Here is an 18,147-nt window from a genome sequence, read left to right as displayed (position 1 = left end):
TTTTAATGCCATTAAGCCAAAAAATATCGGACGCATTTAACTGGGATGTTTTTTTCCTCAATCTGGATGTATCTATATCTATACACTGTTCCAGCTTTTAAGGTTTACCGTCTATATGAACCGGACAACAGCTTACACCAGTTGGTACTAGAACGGCTTGCGTAACAAACACATGTAATCTGGTCTTTTCTGCATGGCATTGTACCAAATGGATCGACCCTATGTTGTGATACAGATTCAACACTTTCTTAATGTTTTACCTACAGTCACGATTGGTAGTGTAATTGATTTTTTCTGTGGTGTTGTTTCATTTTCTGATGACTTAGGTTCCGGTGTAGGGACGGTGGTACAATGTAACAATGCCAGAACTAGTATCTACATAGTTGGTGGATTGGCGATAAAATTATTGTCTGCATTTTTTACAAATCATACCATTTTCTAAAACGTTCTTGTTCAAGATTTAGAAAAAATATTTTTGTTGTTTTGAAATTTTCCTGCTATGGCCTTTTTTCGTTATGTGTATAACACACACAGCATTTGGGCTTATAATCAATTCTCGTGTTATTGGTTATGTACTTGAAAGCACCTACTTCAGTGTGACTCTTTGAATTAAACAAACATCCGAAAAAATGTGATAGAAACATAACATTTTAATATTTCAACATAAAAAATGAGAAAAATTGGCGTGAGATTTGAACCCCATCTTAAAAACAATCCATTATTTACAGTTTTAAGCGCTACCGATGGAGCCACGGCGACTCTTGAAAACATGATATTAAGCATCTATATAGGTAAAATTTAGCGATGTTCCACTTTTTATTAAAAAAGTTGTTTTTTAGGTATTAAGGACACACTAAACCAATTTCATTTTTGAGGGGAAAAGTTGTATAAATTACAACAACAACAAAAAACATAACTATGTTTTGGTTTGAAGTGTCCTTCTAGGGGGATTCCCTGTTTTTCCAACCTAAAAACACGGTAAATTCCTCATATTTGACTTTCATCCTTTTTAGCTCACCTGGCCCGAAGGGCCAAGTGAGCTTTTCTCATCACTTGGCGTCCGTCGTCCGTCGTCCGTCGTCGTCCGGCGTCGTCCGTCGTCGGCGTTAACTTTTTACATTTTGAACTTCTTCTAGAGAACCACTGAATGGAATGAAACCAAACATGGCATGAATGTTCCTTATGAGGTGCTGACCAAGTGTTGTTACTTTGTAGCCGATCCATCATCCAAGATGGCCGCCAGCGGGGGACTTAGTTTAACATAGGACCCTATGGGAAATGCATACAAATGACTTCTTTTAGAGAACCACTGAATGGAATGAAACCAAACATGGCATGAATGTTCCTTATGAGGTGCTCACCAAGTGTTGTTACTTTGTAGCCGATCCATCATCCAAGATGGCCGCCAGCGGGGGACTTAGTTTAACATAGGACCCTATGGGAAATGCATACAAATGACTTCTTTTAGAGAACCACTGAATGGAATAAGACCAAACATGGCATGAATGTTCCTTATGAGATGCTGACCAAGTGTTGTTACTTTGCAGTCAGTCCATCATCCAAGATGGCCGCCATCGGGGAACTTAGTTTAACATAGGACCCTATGGGAAATACATACAAATGTCTTCTTTTAGAGAACCACTGAATGGAATGAAACCAAACATGGCATGAATGTTCCTTATGAGGTGCTGACCAAGTGTTGTTACTTTGTAGCCGATCCATCATCCAAGATGGCTGCCAGCGGGGGACTTAGTTTAACATAGGACCCTATGGGAAATACATAAAAATGTCTTCTTTTAGAGAACCACTGAATGGAATGGAACCAAACATGGCATGAATGTTCCTTATGAGATGCTGACCAAGTGTTGTTACTTTGCAGTCGGTCCATCATCCAAGATGGCCGCCAGCGGGGGACTTAGTTTAACATAGGACCCTATGGGAAATACATACAAATGTCTTCTTTTAGAGAACCACTGAATGGAATGAAACCAAACATGGCATGAATGTTCCTTATGAGGTGCTGACCAAGTATTGTTACTTTATAGCCGATCCATCATCCAAGATGGCCGCCAGCGGGGGACTTAGTTTAACATAGGACCCTATGGGAAATACATACAAATGTCTTCTTTTAGAGAACCACTGAATGGAATGAAACCAAACATGGCATGAATGTTCCTTATGAGGTGCTGACCAAGTGTTGTTACTTTGTAGCTGATCCATCATCCAAGATGGCCGCCAGCGGGGGACTTAGTTTAACATAGGACCCCATGGGAAATACATAAAAATGTCTTCTTTTAGAGAACCACTGAATGGAATGGAACCAAACATGGCATGAATGTTCCTTATGAGATGCTGACCAAGTGTTGTTACTTTGCAGTTGGTCCATCATCCAAAATGGGCGACAGCAGGGGACTTAGTTTAACAAAGGACCTATGGGAAATACATACAAATGTCTTCTTTTAGAGAACCACTGAATGGAATGAAACCAAACATGGCATGAATCTTCCTTATGAGATGCTGACCAAGAATTGTTACTTTGTAGCCGATCCATCATCCAAGATGGCTGCCAGCAGGGGACTTAGTTTTACATAGGACCCTTTGGGAAATACATAAAAATGTCTTCTTTTAGAGAACCAATACATGGAATGGAACCAAACATGGCATGAATGTTCCTTATGAGATGTTGACCAAGTGTTGTTACTTTGCAGCCGATCCATCATCCAAGATGGCCGACAGCGGGGGACTTAGTTTAACATAGGACCCTATGGGAAATACATACAATTGTCTTCTTTTAGAGAACCACTGAATGGAATTGAACCAAACATGGCATGAATGTTCCTTATGAGTTGCTGACCAAGTGTTGTTACTTTGCAGGCGATCCATCATCCAACATGGCAGCTAGGGGGGGGGGGGGGGGGGGCTTAGTTTAACATAGGACCCTATGGGAAATACATACAAATGTCTTCTTTTAGAGTACCACTGAATGGAATGAAACCAAACATGGCATGAATGTTCCTTATGAAGTGCTGACCAAGTGTTGCTACTTTGTTGCCGATTTACTGTTCAAGATGGCCACCAGGATATTTTATTAAATAACGGGACCAATATTAATCAAAATTTGGCCTCAATCATTATTTGGGTATCTGTTATGATTTTTATCTATCTTTACATGATTTCTAAAACCAAAGTAGAGTCAGGTGAGCGACATAGGCTCTTGAGAGCCTCTAGTTTGGAGGTTAAATTAACTATTTTCCAGAAATAACATAATACATAAAAATCGAGATATTGACCAAAAAACATTTCTATTTCATGTTTTTATCGTTAATTTTATCCTTTCAGCACTTTTTGAAATTGGCCCTTCTGTGAAGAAATTTCAGGGGAAATTGGCCCTACCTCTTTATATATAAATAGCGGACACAAGTGGACTCAAATCTTTTTCCATATATTATTAAGAATTAAAGAAACAAAGGATACAGGCGGAAACAAATGGACACAAGGTTATTTCTATATAAAAATTATGGAAACTGGAGGCTACAAGGTTTATTTTTGTGGTTCAAAGAACAATGCCCCCTATTTTGGACATACAAAAAGGTGCAATAAAAATATTTTCACCTCTGTGAAGAGTATTACTATATTAACAAACCGCCCACAAAATGCAGTAAAAATCATCCGAAAAGGGTCGCAATTACTTAAATAAGAAATCGCCAAGACAACTTCAGCCATGTTGACTTTTCTATTTGTAGATCTTGCTAGTATTTTCTGCTGTTAAAGTTTCTATTTATTTTAGTTTTCAAGATAAAAGGCAAAAATGAAGATTTTCTCTATTTATTAAGAGTTTTCAAGATAAAACAGATTTGCATTTGACACCTATGTTCTATTGTAAGCCATGTCGACCATGTTGGTTGGAAAGCGCTCAACTAGATACCCCAATGAATAGTTTGGTCAAGTTTGGTTAAATTTGGCCTAGCAGTTTCAGAGATATTTTTTCTAAAATTAACAACGACGCACACAGTGATGAGAATAAATAAATAAGGTAACCCAGGCTAAAGGACACTCAATGTACTGTCAAAGTGTACTGTCAATGTCAAAACCATTTATGTGGACATTGACCTGTACTCGATGATCAATGAAACTGAACAAATTTCTAAGGATTGGATCAAGTGGTACTATCATGAATCACCATCCAGAATGCAAAGAAATGTAGTTTTTAAGCAATTCCAAGGCAGGTCTTTTGAAGGATAAATGTCAAAACCATATCAAAAACAAACTAGACCCGTGTTTGTTTCAAAAGATGTGAGCATGCAGTATTATCATATTATAGTACGTCACATCCGGTTGCATACGAAGAAGGTTCGAAAAAAATATCCCCTTGAATTTGCCAGTTGAAGGCAATTTATCCAACATTTCATTGCAGTAAAAAAAAAATTCCGAGTCATAATCACAGCTTGGGTGTTTCAAAGCACCATTCTTTTTTTATTAGCTCACCTGGCCTAAAAGGCCAAGTGAGCTTTTCTCATCACTTGGCGTCCGTCGTCCGTCGTCGTAACTTTTTACATTTTGAACTTCTTTTAAGGATCATTAATTGGAATGAAACCAAACATTGCATGAATATTCCTTATGAGGTTTTGACCAAGTGTTGTTACTTTGTAGCTGATCCATCATCCAAGATGCCCGCCAGAGGGGGGCTTCGTTTAATATAGGACCATATGGACAATACATACAAATGTTTTCTTTTAGAGAAACACTGAATGGAATGAAACCAAACATGAAATGAATGTTCCTAATGAGGCGCTGACCAAGTGTTGTTACTTTGTAGCCAATCAATTATCCAAGATGGTTTCCAGCGGGGAACTTAGTTTAACAAAGGACCCTATGTGAAATACATACAAAAGTCTTCTTTTGAAGAACCACTGAATGTAATGAAACTAAACATGGCATGAATGTTCCTTATGAGGTGCTGATCAAGTGTTACTTTGTAGCAAACGTGGTCTCAATTATTATTAGGGTATCTGTTATGATTTTAATCTATTTTTACATGATTTCCACAACCAAAGTAGAACCAGGTGAGCGACACAGGATCGTCAGAGCCTCTGGTTTGGTGTTTCTATAGACTATTTAGGAATCTTGAGGTTACATGGTTACAAAAGCTTGTACACAGGAAAAAAGGGGAGAACATTTGATTGGTGAACTTCCAGCGATGGTAATCATCGTATATACAATGACATGTTATTTGACATTTTGTCTGTAGCCATACAGCTAGAAAGAATAAAACTTGATTAAAGCCAAGTATTTCTTTATTTGGAACAAAGATAAATTTTTAGAAGAGTGCAAATTTAACAAAGACTAATGGGGGAAAACAATGGTAATATTACACCTCTAAAGGTAACTAAGACAAAATCGAACTTGACCTACATTTTATTGTTGTCCATGACATTGGGCAAATTGTAATTAATCGGAGTGGAAAGCAAACTTGAGACAGGACAAAGGGATTGATGAACATGTACATCACCATGGAAGGGGTTAATGAGCTGTAACATAGGTTTTGTCAAAAAAAAATTCATATACGAATCTTTCCAAATATTTAGGCTTAAACAAAACAAATAATATATTCATATTGCCGATAACTTGGACATCGGATTTTATCTTCATTAAAACAATAAACATGCATACAAGGATAAGCATAAATACATAAAGAAAATCGTAGCAATTATAATTGATGAAATGCTCTTACATTGTATTTTATGTGAAATATCAAATAATGGCAAAAATTCTATCATCGACGACCCCGCCGACATGGAACAACCAACTAAAAACTGAAAATGTAGTGGGTAAAAAATTGAAAAATTCCATAACCCAATGCTAGGAAGATTGTCAAAGGAGGTATACTTGAACAGTTTTAAAGAAATCCTTATTATTCAAAAACAGACTGCTGGCCAGAAGTGTTGGCTTATAAATTATTTTTCAATGTTATTCCTTGAAACATGGGGAAATTTAATTCTAATGCATCATGATAAATACCAAAATGACACTTCCTAAACCTATCGTAACTACTTTTATGCCACTGTAGTACATCATCATAGTATTAGATGAAGACATATCTGCATCATGAGTAAGGTGTAATTAGAAAAAATATTATTGTACAAAATACATGAAAGTATTGTTGATTCATTTTAATTTCCTGGATACCAGATCTCAGTGTGTTTGTTATAAAAAAACAAACTTGATAACTGAAGATGTCCAGTACGGCCCTGCTTGCACCTTTTTGTGCGAGGCATACACAAATATTGATTGTAATACTAACAAACTCAGTTCAATTAATTCAATGTTTTATGCATGTGTCATCTCTCAACAATTACAATCGATATTTATACATTGTAAAACAACACTAAATAAAATGAGCCATTCTATACAGAATTATAAAGACTATTAAAATGCATAGATATAATACATTAAACAATATGAAATAAAGTACTACATGTATTTTCCATATATAAAATTTCAACGCCTTTTTAAAATCAAATAACAGGTTTTGGAACACATGTATCATATTTACATCTGAGAATAACACATCTGAGAATAAAAACACAAACTTAAGATGATAACCAAAAGTATTAAAATTTTCAGCAACATAATATAAATGGTTTCTAAAATCTCCATAAAGAGTACATCTTAATAAAACATGTGCTTCGTCTTCAATAAAACTATAACATATATGGCACAAGCTAAAACAATATTTTCATATTTCCCAGTTTAAATCCTTAGTGGAGCAACACCACATCTAAATTTGAGAAAAGCACTTCTGTGACTGAAATTCATTTTGACATTAAAAGTTTAACAACATAATTAGTGTCCATATTTTCAGGACACGATAAATGACTTGAATTCAGTTCAGAGAAGGTTTTCCTTACTAAAAAGTTCCAGTTTTCAGCAAACTTATGCTTAATACTCATTCTATCAGCCCACTAATGAACTTTTGAATTTATCCGACCTTAGCTCATATGATTTAATCTACACCACAAACGAATAATACTTTTCCACTGCTTATCAAAAATAGGTGGTATTAACTACATACTTGTGCCAAATATAAACAATGCAAACATAATCTTAGTTTGCGGACAGCCCGTCATGCTCGATGGACGCCAGATTGTATTATAAATATTCACAAATTCAATAAATCATTATTGCAATGCATATATAATTCAAAATCATAGAATTCCTATGTATATATTATCCCATGGAAGTAAAATATAATACTTCCATGATTTTCCTAAATACACCAAAACCAACTTTTGACTAAATGCACCCCTTCATAGACAGTCAAGGCCGGCCAGGAACAACTAGAGATAAAAAACGATATAATCGATCAAAAAGCTCTAGAAACCTGTGTCAGTGGATGCCAAGTGCGCAATCCCGTCTCCAGGGTCAGGTGCTCTGACCTACACCATAAAACATGTGTGTATTGACAAATCAAAATGCAATATAAAATAAAATTATCAACGTATAATACAATAATACCCAAGTCTCCGGTAACTGCAGCATTTGGTGCATATTTTTCTACTTCTAGAAAATCTATAGGCCCCATTATGTATGGAATTTATACAAGAATATCTTTTTACACCCCATATACCTTTTTATATTCTATTATAGGACAAACCAAACTTTCATATAATTTTACAAATACATCGAAACAAACACCCCCTAAAAGTTTACACTTGGCTATTACCATCCCTAAAGCTCTATTCGCTGAAGATGCAACGGCTTTTGCAGTGATATTAGTCTAAATGCTTGTTTAAAACGAGACCAAGTATCATTACAAGAAGACTTTATAGTATGACCATTACAATTAAAAATTACATCATATCTAGGTATAGATGGTGGTCTAAATTGTACAATGTTACTCTTGTTTGTATCAATTGTCATACAATTGTCTTCAAATCATGTAGAAAAAGCATTTACCAAAAGTTGTAGCTCTTTTTCATCGTTTGCTATAATAACATCATCATCAGCATATAATAAAATACAGTTTTTCATCACCAATTTCTATTCCGCAGTCAAAGGACTTAAGAAATGGTAATCATTAATATACAAGATGAACAAAATGAGCGACAAGGGACATCCTTGTTTCAAGCCAGTGTTTACATCAAACCAGTCTGTGAAATGACTGTTTATTCTTACAGAACATTTGTATAAATTGACTTAATAGCAGAACAAAAGTCTGTGCAACACCAATTTTATTTAGTTTATACCATAAAATAACTCTTTGTAGTGTCGTAAGCCTTTTTAAAATCAATAAAGGCACAAAAGATTGATTTAGGAAGTGTTTTTCTCACATCTATCAAATTAGTAAGAGTAGATAATTGGTCTATTGTACTACAAAGTTGCGGTAAACCAATCTGTTCCTCAACCAGTACATTGTTATCATCTACCCACTGAGCTAATCTATAGTTCAGTATATTACAGTACAATTTGTAAGACACTGATGCAAGGGCAGTCCCATCTGACTTGTTAGATTTAGGAATATGATTTATAATACATCAATACTTATAATAGGATATCAACAGGATCCATTAGACTATACTTAACGACACTACCTAATTAAATGGATTAACCGTGTTAGCTATCAGTGATTTTGCAGATCCATTTAACCAAATGTTTTAATGAAGCAGAAATTTATATTTGGAATTTTGTTTCACTTGTGCTTAAATTTAGAACATAAATTAAGTTTTTCTAATTTTCATCCATCAAACTGTGTCAAATACAATTTAATTTTGATACAATAACTTTCCAAAATCGATTTAAAAATTATAAATTATAAAGTTTAAATATTATATATTCACAGTTCAAATGTTCATGCACTAATATTGTTTCTTTTTCAATGACAATAAAAATACCAAATGTATATCATTTCAGAATTACATTGACAGTTCCCTTTGAATGACAAAACCATATCCTGAAGACATAGAAACCACTGATTCCTCCATAGAAAAAACAAGAAACATCTCAATAAGAACTACCTCAGTAACTCCGAAACCCACTATGTTAAATGTTAGTGAAGATGATACCATGCAAGCAAAATGTACTTCTGAAATGATAATTTGATATTTGCTTAGTCCACAACAAATCTTTTAAGATATACATTAAAGGGTGCATGAACTAAAGTTAAAGTCAATTTTGTTTGTGTTAATTTGAAATTGATTTTTTTTTTTAATTTTGAATTTAAATATATTTAACAAAACTGCATATACATTTTTGTTTTTATCTTACAAAAGCAATGACAGATATAACAGGAAAAAGTATTTCACCAAATTGGGTGTTCTGATTTGGTTACTCAAAAGATGATGCAAAAAGGAAAATACAGAATATTTACAGACTATTCTAATTTATTCATATGTAGATATGGTAACTTGTCAAATTTGAAGATAGTTTCTATTTTAAGATCTTATTTAGAGCTGGCATTAATTACAACCAACAATTGATCTTTTGGCTTAATTATGATTGTTATATCATTGTAGACATATTGAGGGCACTTGGCAAATTCTCTGAATTAAACTGTCTCTTCACCATTCTCAATTTAACATCTTCTGCTGCCATGCTGCACCTTCTACTACTGAAACATCATATAAGTTGCATCTGTAAAAAAAAACAATCAATTCAGAAATTAATGAGATGCATGTTGTATGTAAATCCTTATTAAAATATTCAGCATTAGAGTATAAATTTGAATGAAAGAAATTTTAGACCAATTTGCTAAAAAGCTTCAATCTGTTGTTTCAGGAAAAAACTGATTTTTATTACCTAACAAGTATTAATATAGTTTTAAGGAAAATTGTAATGACCAAATACCTACATGTGACTTATCCTAATGTGCATCTGCAATGGAAGCATCTTTCATGGTATAGGAGTCTTACATATTTAGGCTGTATCTGTAATGAAAACAAAAAAATAAACATTAATTTCAGCTTTTAATCAAGACTATTTGCTGTTGCAATCAATTCAGAAATTAATGTGATGCATGTTGTAATGTCAAATCCTTAATTGGAGACAAGAATTTTTACAATCACTATACATTCTTATTAAAATATATCTCATTACAGTGAATATTTCAATAAATGTAATGAAGGACCAATTTGTAATAAAATTTCAAGCTGTTGTTCCAGGAAAAACTGATTTTTATTACCTAACAAATATAAACATAGTTTTAAGAACAATTGTTATGAATAAACACCTACATGTGACTAATCCTAATGTGCTATCTGCAATGGAAGCATCTTTCATGGTATAGGAGTCTTACATATTCAGACAGAATCTGTAACAAAAACAAATATTTTAAATTAGTTTCAGCTTCAAAATCAAAGCTATTTGCTGTTGCAATCAATTCAGAAATTAATGTGATGCATGTTTTATGTCAAATCCTAAATTGGAGACGTATATTTACAATAACTATACATTCTTATTAAAATACACTTCATTAGGATATAAATAGGAATAAAAGAAATTTTAGACCAATTTGTTATAAAGATTCAATCTGTTGTTTCAGTGAAAACTGATTTTAATGCCTAACAAATACTAGAGGCTCCAAGGAGCCTGTGTCGCTCACCTGATATTTTTATTTACAATTGATGCATGAAATAATGCAACCGTTATACATTTGCTTTAGTTTCAGAGATACAAGTCAAAAACTGCATTTCCCCCAAAGTTCTATTTTTAGCCATGTCTGACATGTTGGTTGGCAGGCAGGGTCATCAGACACATTTATTAAACTAGATACCCTAGTGATGATTGTGGCAAAGTTTGGTTAAATTTGTCTCAGTTGTTTCAGGAGAGAAGATTTTTGTAAAAGATTACAAAAATTTACGAATAATTGTTAAATTTGACTTTAAAGGGCAAAAACTCCTTATGGGGTCAATTGACCATATTGGTCATGTTGACTTCTTTGTAGATCTGACTTTGCTGAACATAATGGCTGTTTACAGTTTATCTCCATCTATAATAATATTCAAGATAACAAAAAACTGCAAAATTTCCTTAAAATTACTAATTCAGGGGCAGCAACCCAACAAAGGGTTGTCTGATTCATCTGAAAATTTCAGGGCTGATAGATCTTAACCTGATGAACATTTTTATCCATAGTCAGATTTGCTCTAAATGCTTTAGTTTCAGAGATATAAGCCAAAAACTGCATTTTACCCCTATGTTCTATTTTTAGCCATGTCGGCCATCTTGGTTGGCAGGCGGGGTCATCGGACACATTTTAAAACTAGATACCCTAGTGATGATTGTGGCCAAGTTTGGTTAAATTTGGCCCAGTAGTTTCAGAGGAGATTTTTGTAAAAGTTAACGGACGACGACGGACGCCAAGTGATGAGAAAAGCTCACTTGGCCCTGTGGGCCAGGTGAGCTAATAAACCTAGTTTAAATAAAAAAATTGTAATGAATAAATACCTACATGTGACTAATCCTAATGTGCTATCTACAATGAAACCATTTTCATTGTCGAAGAGTGTAACATATTTAGGCGTTATCTGTAACAAAAACAAAAATTGTAAATTAGTATCAGCTTTAAATAGGGAATAATTGATGTTGCAATCAATTCAGAAATTAATGTGATGCATGTTTTGTCAAATCCTAAATTGGAGACTAGAATATTTACAATTACTTAACTTATTACAGTAAATATTTGAATAAAAGAAATGTTCGACAAATTTGTAATAAAATTTTAAACTGTTGTTCAACGGAAAAACTGATTTTTGTTACCCAACACATATAAAAAGAGTTAAAAGTACAATTATAATGACCAAATACCTACATGATACAAATCTTCGTGTGCTGTATACCATGAAAGCATCATCATTGTCTAGGAGGGTAACATATCTAGTCTGTATCTGTAACAAAAACTCTCAATCAGTATCAGCTTTAAATAGAGAATATTGGTTGTTGCAATTAATTCAAAATTAATATGATGCATTTTTGATGAAAAATCCTAATTTGAAGACAAGTATATAAACAATTTCTATACATTATCATTAAAATAATCTTCATAAGAGTATAAATTTGAATTTAAGAAATTTTAAATCAATTTGTAATCAAATCTAATTAAAGCTTCCAGGGAAAACTTATTTTTGTTACCTGCAAACCATATAAACATAGTTTAAAGTACAATTAAAAATACCAAATACCTACATGCTACGTATCCAGATGTGTGATCAATCTACCATGAAACCATCTTCATTGTCTAGGAGTGTAACATATTTAGGCTGTATCTATAACAAAACCAAATCATCAATTAGTATCAGCTTCAAATAGAGACTATTGGCTGTTGCAACAATTATAAAATAAATGTCACTCATATTTTATGTCAAATCCTAAATTGGACACAAGAATATTTAAAATTACTACGCATTCATGTTAAAATTTACTTCACTAGATTATAAATTTGAACAAAAGAAATATGTACACTAATTTGAAATAATATTTTATTTAAGCTGTTGTTCCAGAGAAAACTGATATTTATTACCCAACACATATAAACATAGTCTAAAGTACAATTGTAATGACTACCTACATGTTAAACATCCTAATGTGCATCTACCATGAAACCATATTCATTGGGTAGGAGTGGAACATATCTGGGCTGTATCTGTTACAAAAGAAAAAATTTAAATTAGCATCAGCTTTAGAGAATATTTAATGGCTGTTAAAATAATTAAAAAATTAATGTGATTCATGTGATTCATGTTTTATGTCAAATCTTAAATTACTGACAATTAATTTACAATTACTCTTTCATTCTTATTAAAATATACCACATTTGAAATTCGAATAAAAGATATTTTAGACCAATCTGTAATAAAATTTTAAGCTATTGTTTCAGTGAAAACAGATTTTTATTGACTTCCAAATATTAACATAGTTTTAAGTACAATTGTAATGACCAAATACTTACATGTTGACTCTTCCTATCTGCCATGAATCCATCTTCTCTGTCTAGGAGTGCAACATATTTTGATGTATCTTTAACAAAAACTATAAATTAATACCAGCTTTCAATACAGACTATTTGCTGTTTCAATTTTTTCAGAATTTAATCTTTGCATGTTGGACAAGAATATTTATAATTACTATACATTCCATTAAGAATATATTTCATTAGAGTATAAATTTGAAGAAATTTTTTTGAGACCAATTTGTAATAAAGTTTCAAATTGGTTGATCATGAAATAGAGCCAGACAAAAAAACTAAATACATTTTACCATAAACACAAGTTATCATACTATGTAATCAGCTCTGCTGGGGGATCTGCTTTTACGAGATTAGCGCCCATTAAATTTATCAATGTTATATCAAAATCTAAAGTTTGCTCTCTGCAGAGGTCTGCGTTTACGAGACCCATTTTAACATAAAGCATCTTTTTGTCAAACTGTTCAGGAAAAAACGGATTTTTATTACCTAACAAACATAAACATAGTTTTAAGAACAATTGTAATGACCAAATACCTACATGTGCAACATCCTAATGTGTGAAAGCATCATTCATGGTATAGGAGTGTTACATATTAAGGCTGTATAATCTGTAACAAAAACAAAAATTATTAATTAGTTTACGCTTTAAATCCAGACTCTTTGCTGTTGCAATCAATTCAGAAAATAATGTGATGCATGTTTTATGTTAAATCCCAAAATAGAGAAAAGTATATAATTACAATTACTATACGTTCTTATTAAAATATTCAGCATTAAGAGTATAAATTTGAATGAAAGAAATTTTAGACCAATTTGTTATAAAGCTTCAATCTGTTGTTTCAGGAAAAAACTGATTTTTATTACCTAACAAATATAAATATAGTTTGAAGGAAAATTGTAATGACCAAATACCTACATGTGACTTATCCTAATGTGCATCTGCAATGGAAGCATCTTTCATGGTATAGGAGTCTTACATATTTAGGCTGTATCTGTAATGAAAACAAAAAAAATAAACATTAATTTCAGCTTTTAATCCAGACTATTTGCTGTTGCAATCAATTCAGAAATTAATGTGATGCATGTTGTAATGTCAAATCCTTAATTGGAGACAAGAATTTTTACAATCACTATACATTCTTATTAAAATATATCTCATTACAGTGAATATTTCAATAAATGTAATGTAGGACCAATTTGTAATAAAATTTCAAGCTGTTGTTCCAGGAAAAACTGATTTTTATTACCTAACAAATATAAACATAGTTTTAAGAACAATTGTTATGAATAAAAACCTACATGTGACTAATCCTAATGTGCTATCTGCAATGGAAGCATCTTTCATGGTATAGGAGTCTTACATATTTAGGCAGAATCTGTAACAAAAACAAATATTTTAAATTAGTTTCAGCTTCAAAATCAAAGCTATTTGCTGTTGCAATCAATTCAGAAATTAATGTGATGCATGTTTTATGTCAAATCCTAAATTGGAGACTTATATTTACAATAACTATACATTCTTATTAAAATATACTTCATTAGGATATAAATAGGAATAAAAGAAATTTTAGACCAATTTGTTATAAAGCTTCAATCTGTTGTTTCAGTGAAAACTGATTTTAATGCCTAACAAATACGCTCTAAGGAGCCTGTGTCGCTCACCTGATATTTTTATTTACAATTGATGCATGAAATAATGCAACCGTTATACATTTGTTTTAGTTTCAGAGATACAAGTCAAAAACTGCATTTTCCCCCAAAGTTCTATTTTTAGCCATGTCTGACATGTTGGTTGGCAGGCAGGGTCATCGGACACATTTATTAAACTAGATACCCTAGTGATGATTGTGGCCAAGTTTGGTTAAATTTGTCTCAGTTGTTTCAGGAGAGAAGATTTTTGTAAAAGATTACAAAAAATTACGAATAATTGTTAAATTTGACTTTAAAGGGCAATAACTCCTTATGGGGTCAATTGACCATATTGGTCTTGTTGACTTCTTTGTAGATCTGACTTTGCTGAACATAATGGCTGTTTACAGTTTATCTCCATCTATAATAATATTCAAGATAACAAAAAACTGCCAAATTTCCTTAAAATTACTAATTCAGGGGCAGCAACCCAACAAAGGGTTGTCTGATTCATCTGAAAATTTCAGGGCTGATAGATCTTAACCTGATGAACATTTTTCCCATAGTCAGATTTGCTCTAAATGATTTAGTTTCAGAGATATAAGCCAAAAACTGCATTTTACCCCTATGTTCTATTTTTAGCTATGTCGGCCATCTTGGTTGGCAGGCGGGGTCATCGGACACATTTTTTAAACAAGATACCCTAGTGATGATTGTGGCCAAGTTTGGTTAAATTTGTCTCAGTTGTTTCAGGAGAGAAGATTTTTGTAAAAGATTACAAAAAATTACGAATAATTGTTAAATTTGACTTTAAAGGGCAATAACTCCTTATGGGGTCAATTGACCATATTGGTCTTGTTGACTTCTTTGTAGATCTGACTTTGCTGAACATAATGGCTGTTTACAGTTTATCTCCATCTATAATAATATTCAAGATAACAAAAAACTGCCAAATTTCCTTAAAATTACTAATTCAGGGGCAGCAACCCAACAAAGGGTTGTCTGATTCATCTGAAAATTTCAGGGCTGATAGATCTTAACCTGATGAACATTTTTCCCATAGTCAGATTTGCTCTAAATGATTTAGTTTCAGAGATATAAGCCAAAAACTGCATTTTACCCCTATGTTCTATTTTTAGCCATGTCGGCCATCTTGGTTGGCAGGCGGGGTCATCGGACACATTTTTTAAACAAGATACCCTAGTGATGATTGTGGCCAAGTTTGGTTAAATTTGGCCCAGTAGTTTCAGAGGAGATTTTGGTAAAAGTTAACGGACGACGACGGACGCCAAGTGATGAGAAAAGCTCACTTGGCCCTGTGGGCCAGGTGAGCTAATAAACCTAGTTTAAATAAAAAAATTGTAATGAATAAATACCTACATGTGACTAATCCTAATGTGCTATCTACAATGAAACCATTTTCATTGTCGAAGAGTGTAACATATTTAGGCGTTATCTGTAACAAAAACAAAAATTGTAAATTAGTATCAGCTTTAAATAGGGAATATTTGATGTTGCAATCAATTCAGAAATTAATGTGATGCATGTTTTATGTCAAATCCTAAATTGGAGACTAGAATATTTACAATTACTTAACTAATTACAGTAAATATTTGAATAAAAGAAATGTTCGACAAATTTGTAATAAAATTTTAAACTGTTGTTCAACGGGAAAACTGATTTTTGTTACCCAACACATATAAAAAGAGTTAAAAGTACAATTATAATGACCAAATACCTACATGATACAAATCTTCGTGTGCTGTATACCATGAAAGCATCTTCATTGTCTAGGAGGGTAACATATCTAGTCTGTATCTGTAACAAAAACAAAAACTCTAAATCAGTATCAGCTTTAAATAGAGAATATTGGTTGTTGCAATTAATTCAAAATTAATATGATGCATTTTTGATGAAAAATCCTAATTTGAAGACAAGTATGTAAACAATTTCTATACATTATCATTAAAATAATCTTCATAAGAGTATAAATTTTAATTGAAGAAATTTTAAATCAATTTGTAATCAAATCTAATTTAAGCTTCCAGGGAAAACTTATTTTTGTTAACTGCAAACCATATAAACATAGTTTTAAAGTACAATTAAAAATACCAAATACCTACATGCTACGTATCCAGATGTGTGATCAATCTACCATGAAACCATCTTCATTGTCTAGGAGTGTAACATATTTAGGCTGTATCTATAACAAAACCAAATCATCAATTAGTATCAGTTAAAAAAATTGTAATGAATAAATACCTACATGTGACTAATCCTAATGTGCTATCTACAATGAAACCATTTTCATTGTCGAAGAGTGTAACATATTTAGGCGTTATCTGTAACAAAAACAAAAATTGTAAATTAGTATCAGCTTTAAATAGGGAATATTTGATGTTGCAATCAATTCAGAAATTAATGTGATGCATGTTTTATGTCAAATCCTAAATTGGAGACTAGAATATTTACAATTACTTAACTAATTACAGTAAATATTTGAATAAAAGAAATGTTCGACAAATTTGTAATAAAATTTTAAACTGTTGTTCAACGGGAAAACTGATTTTTGTTACCCAACACATATAAAAAGAGTTAAAAGTACAATTATAATGACCAAATACCTACATGATACAAATCTTCGTGTGCTGTATACCATGAAAGCATCTTCATTGTCTAGGAGGGTAACATATCTAGTCTGTATCTGTAACAAAAACAAAAACTCTAAATCAGTATCAGCTTTAAATAGAGAATATTGGTTGTTGCAATTAATTCAAAATTAATATGATGCATTTTTGATGAAAAATCCTAATTTGAAGACAAGTATGTAAACAATTTCTATACATTATCATTAAAATAATCTTCATAAGAGTATAAATTTTAATTGAAGAAATTTTAAATCAATTTGTAATCAAATCTAATTTAAGCTTCCAGGGAAAACTTATTTTTGTTAACTGCAAACCATATAAACATAGTTTTAAAGTACAATTAAAAATACCAAATACCTACATGCTACGTATCCAGATGTGTGATCAATCTACCATGAAACCATCTTCATTGTCTAGGAGTGTAACATATTTAGGCTGTATCTATAACAAAACCAAATCATCAATTAGTATCAGCTTCAAATAGAGACTGTTGGCTGTTGCAACAATTATAAAATAAATGTCACTCATATTTTATGTCAAATCCTAAATTGGACACAAGAATATTTAAAATGACTACGCATTCATGTTAAAATTTACTTCACTAGATTATAAATTTGAACAAAAGAAATATGTACACTAATTTGAAATAATATTTTATTTAAGCTTTTGTTCCAGAGAAAACTGATATTTATTACCCAACACATATAAACATAGTCTAAAGTACAATTGTAATGACTACCTACATGTTAAACATCCTAATGTGCATCTACCATGAAACCATATTCATTGGGTAGGAGTGGAACATATCTGGGCTGTATCTGTTACAAAAGAAAAAATTTAAATTAGCATCAGCTTTAGAGAATATTTAATGGCTGTTAAAAAAATTAAAAAATTAATGTGATTCATGTT

The 18,147-nt window shown here is 32.1% G+C and overlaps 1 long non-coding RNA gene across 29 annotated transcripts in view; it reads right to left on the bottom strand.

Annotated features, from left to right (window-relative positions):
* Positions 1-5,608: 5,608 nt before the first annotated feature.
* LOC127735357 (uncharacterized) overlaps positions 5,609-18,147 on the bottom strand; it is a 62,994-nt gene continuing 50,455 nt past the window's right edge. For 15 of the 29 annotated variants that reach the window (XR_007998354.1, XR_007998336.1, XR_007998334.1 and 12 more), the window contains 10 exons: positions 13,878-13,953; positions 13,500-13,569; positions 12,944-13,011; positions 12,563-12,637; positions 12,181-12,260; positions 11,807-11,882; positions 11,447-11,522; positions 10,230-10,306; positions 9,848-9,923; positions 5,609-9,630 (listed from right to left, as the gene is read on the bottom strand). This is a non-coding gene — a long non-coding RNA (uncharacterized LOC127735357). Of the gene's footprint in view, positions 9,631-9,847; positions 9,924-10,229; positions 10,307-11,446; positions 11,523-11,806; positions 11,883-12,180; positions 12,261-12,562; positions 12,638-12,943; positions 13,012-13,499; positions 13,570-13,877; positions 13,954-15,970; positions 16,047-16,332; positions 16,409-16,713; positions 16,794-16,856; positions 16,933-17,218; positions 17,295-17,599; positions 17,680-17,981; positions 18,057-18,147 lie in introns of all 29 variants that reach the window. The other 14 variants (XR_007998341.1, XR_007998342.1, XR_007998343.1 and 11 more) reach the window with 5 other exon arrangements.

This window comes from Mytilus californianus, unplaced genomic scaffold, assembly GCF_021869535.1.
Source record: "Mytilus californianus isolate M0D057914Y unplaced genomic scaffold, xbMytCali1.0.p SCAF_3, whole genome shotgun sequence".
Lineage (NCBI taxonomy): Eukaryota > Metazoa > Mollusca > Bivalvia > Mytilida > Mytilidae > Mytilus > Mytilus californianus.
The sequence above is the reverse complement of the archived record's forward strand: the minus strand, read 5'-3'. Positions and strand labels throughout refer to the sequence as shown.